Below are 4,150 nucleotides of genomic sequence, written 5' to 3'. Positions count from 1 at the left end.
CTGCACCTTGTGCCTCATACGCCTCTCAAGCACATCCATCCCAGAGTCTACTCTCCCCTCCAGCACTGAGCTAGCTCGTTTAACCAGTTTGACCAGCTTCTTGTTGTTTTTTGCACTAATGCTGTTGCCCCAGCAGACAACAGCGGAGAAAATAACACTTGCAACCACAGTGTTGTAAAGCATGTGCAGCATATCACTACACACACTGATGGAGTAGCATTGTTACCGAATGATTCATCTGGAGGGCATCATTCACCCACACCCAAACCAAATCCTGACACCCACCTCCACCTCCACCTTGGGTAAATGTTTGTCTGAGCTTCGAGAATGCAACGTTAATCCCCAAACAAAATAAAGCCCCATCGTAACTTAATCCAATGTCCCAAACGCTTGCTGAATGAGCCCATGATTGCCAAGAGCTGACCTGAATACACCCTGTCCCCATGACAAAAGACTCAAATATTTCATAAACAATCATGTGAGGTGTTGTCATAAACTGGTTTTGCTATTTTCTTAAACCATTCACATCATCCTAACTGGCAAGGTTGATATTTACTCTCCCGTGAAGAAAGTGTGGATTAAGCACGACAAGAGGCAGGAGTGGAAACAAAGCAACAAATATTTTCTAATCAAAAGACTGGCAATATTTGTTATCAAAAACGCAGTTTCCTTCGTTGATTTGTTTACAGCATAATCGTGTTGTAGGTTATTTCAATGGTTTGTGCCCATCCATTAATACCATGAGGTGGTGCAGCTCGTGTTGCGATGGAACTTACACACTCATTTTAGACAGGGTTCCAGATCTTTTGTCCCGTTCACGAGGAAAGCAGAGGATATATTGCAAAGTCAGGGCATTGTGTGAGAAGATAAGCCTTCTCCCTTGGAATGTGTAGGAAGGAACTGCAGATGCTGGTTTATATTGAAGATAAAAGACACAAAATGCTGGAGTTTCTCTGTGGGACAGGCAGCATCTCTGGATAGAAGGAATGGGCGATGTTTCAGGTTGAGACCCTTCTTCCCATATTCAGTCTGAAGAAGTTTCTCGACCCAAAACATCACCCATTCCTTCCATCCAGACATGCTGCCTGTCCCGCTGAGTTGCTCCAGCATTTTGTGTCTATCTCCGCCTTTGGAATGTTATTTTAAACAAGAATCACATGAGATGCCTTCTGTTATGTGTGAAAGTGAAGCTCCAAGACTCTCCTGGACTTTCAGTTCACATTCAACATTCTCCTGGTTTTATCTATGAAGTTCAGAGTTTAGGGTTTAAAGATACTGTGCGGAAACAGATCCTTCGGCCTACCAAGTCCGCGCCGACCAGCGATCTCCACACATTAACATTATCCTACACACACTAGCGACAATTTATATTTATACCAAGCCAATTAACCTAACCTGTAAGGCAGCAACTCTACCGTTGCACCACCGTGCTGCCCTCAAAATAGTAATAAACTATTGAATCAACTTCTGTCGTTAAGCACTTAAAACAAACTAGTAAACCTACTTCACCCCCAAGACCATGAATGTTATTACTCTCCTTGGCTTTCATTAAATTTGTGAGGCATTTTACTTTGGAGTCACGTGAGTGATCCCGTGAAGAAGCCCCGCCAGTCCGCATGCATGTCATTACGTCATTCGCATGGCGAAGCACCAGACTGGCAGGCTAGTCGCTCCTGCCAGCGGCAAGTTTAAACCTACAGGTAAGTTTTTATTTCTTACCAGGTTATGTTTTCTTGTAGGAACCTCTTCCTACAGAGGTTTCCTGCTGGATGTTGTAGCGCAGTCCTGACGAGCCGCGGGAAAACCGGCTTTGGGCTGTGAGGAGACTCCGGTCCAGAACGTGGGTAGCCGGCGGACGTCGGGTGCGCTAGTCCAGCCGCTGACAAGGCGGTCAGCGGCTTCCAGACCGCTGTGGTTCCCGTGGAGGGGCAAGTCTATGAGGAAGGCGGTACCAGGGTGCCGACTGTGAGCACCGTGGCTAATCCTGTGGGGAGGAAAAGCCATTTAAATGTAAGCCCGTGGACTCTGATGAGTCGAGCCAGGAGGATTCTCCTCCCACTAGCAGCGACGTCTGCGGACGTCTGGCAAAGATGGAGCACCTGATGGAGAGGATGCTCCGTCACGACATGCTCCAGGAGGAGCTTTATATCCATGGGTCACTCCATGGGCCCGTGGCAGCAGCTTCTGTTCAAGGGAAGATCTGCTCCACGAAGAGGAGCCTTATATCCATGGGTCTTCTTGGGGGCCCATGGCAGCAGCACCTGTAGAAGGGCTGCATAATGTCTCCCTCATGGAGGAGGCGAGCTTACCAGGGCAGTTTTGTTCAGACCCTGAGGTTGGAGGTATTGCAGAGCAGCATACCCCAAGGCATGAAAGCCAAGAACCAGGGGTGCCCGGCATGGCATCGAAATGCGCCATACCAACTGGGACTGGTGAGCCAATAAAAAGAATATCAGGGCTGGCTGGAAAGAGCTCCTGATAGAGAGGGTGCCCCATCACGATATGCTCCAGCACGAGGAGCTTTATATCCGGGGGTCTCCTCGGGAGCCTCTGGCAGCAGCACCTATAGAAGGGCTGCATGATGTCTCCCTCTTGGAGGAGGTGAGCACACGGTGTCAGTTTTGTTCTGACTCTGAGATCGGAGGTATAGCTGTTGAGCATACTATGAGGCAGAGGCCTGCGGGCAGCGCCTGTTCAGGGCTGTCTATGAATTTCCCTCTCTGTGGAAGGGAGTGCGAGTGGTCGGTGTAACTGACTTCACATTCTAAAGTATGTCTGTGGTACGTACTGGAATACATGCGTATGGATTCAAGGGAGTCCTCGCAAACAAAGGTGGCAGAATACTCGGAAGGGGCTAGAGTTCCCCTCATGCTATCAGTGCCGGGAATGAACAACGCTATCAGGGGTGACATTAAAGACAAGCCGCAGAATCATCTCTTCAGGTAAGACCTATTCAACAGGTAAAACCTGGATAAGGAAGCAAAAGCTGTCGGACCAATCGAGGTACCAACGACGAGCAAAGCTTCATCATTGCGGCAACAACACACCCCACGCCTCCATTGGCAGTAAGCAGTTCACTGAAGTTGGTGGCAGCATGAAAGCTGGACAGAGGTCTTCAAACCCGAGACCCTCAAGTCGGGCTCAGGAAAATTATGGGACCATCTACAAGTTGGTAATATTTACATTGTTTTTGTACAAATGATAATGATAAAGTGTTTAGTTTATGTGTTTTATGAAAGTAGCATTCCCTTTGATAAGGGTGGAAGGGATCCTAGTGGCCTCACAACACACAAATGGTTGGCATCTAACCATGTAAAACTGCACAATACTAGGGTTCCAAGTACAGAATTGGGCCAGATTTGTCTTTACAGGCAAGCTCAGAATTATGTCCAGAGTTGTCTTTCGAGGCAGGCTCAGTATTATGGCCAGGATTGGCTTTCGGGACAGGCTCGGAAATCGGGCCGGAGTTGTTGCTCAAGCAGGTACGGAATTCGCAGGCGTGGCATGTTCATTGTGAAAAAGATGCAGAATGTCGTTTAACTCACATGTGCAGTATACATTTTTCCGAATAGGAAACTTTGCATCTGATTTCCTTAGGATGCTCCCATTTACAGAGATCACGGGAGACATTTGAAATTTATCTGGATAAAGGCAATGATAAAATATTGCAAAATGGATTAACTTCAGTTCCCAGGTTATTTACCAGATTACTAAAAACCGATGCTTGGACTGCTCAGAGCTCAAAAACATTTGTTATGTCTTGGCTGGAGGATATTCTAATGCTGTGTGTTGTTAAAATCAACTGTTTCAGCCTCAAACTATGTTTATGAAAATTAAGGTGATACCAACTAGACTTGTTCATCATTGGGATTTACCTTTAACTATTAATTAGCCTGTGACTCCGCCCTGGGGTAAGAGATGGGAATTAATAGGAGCCTCGAACAATCTTGTTGTGATAAAACAGCCTTCTACTCATCAAGTATAATTGGCAATATAGTGGCTGTAATTCAGCTGTGCAAGTGGGCGAACTTACATTGTGTGAAGTATTAATCTCTCAAATGCCATGTAGGTCTTGTGATAGACCTTATGCTATTACCAGCTGAAGCTACCAAGGTCATTATGGTGGACAAACAGTATTCAGCATTGCCCC

At 46.6% G+C, this 4,150-nt stretch overlaps 1 pseudogene; it reads left to right on the top strand.

Annotated features, from left to right (window-relative positions):
• Positions 1-3,225: 3,225 nt before the first annotated feature.
• On the top strand, positions 3,226-3,365 carry LOC129709040 (U6atac minor spliceosomal RNA; annotated as a pseudogene).
• Positions 3,366-4,150: the final 785 nt, after the last annotated feature.

The sequence above is a fragment of the Leucoraja erinacea genome, chromosome 24 (assembly GCF_028641065.1).
Source record: "Leucoraja erinacea ecotype New England chromosome 24, Leri_hhj_1, whole genome shotgun sequence".
NCBI classification, from domain to species: Eukaryota; Metazoa; Chordata; class Chondrichthyes; order Rajiformes; family Rajidae; genus Leucoraja; species Leucoraja erinaceus.
The sequence above is the reverse complement of the archived record's forward strand: the minus strand, read 5'-3'. Positions and strand labels throughout refer to the sequence as shown.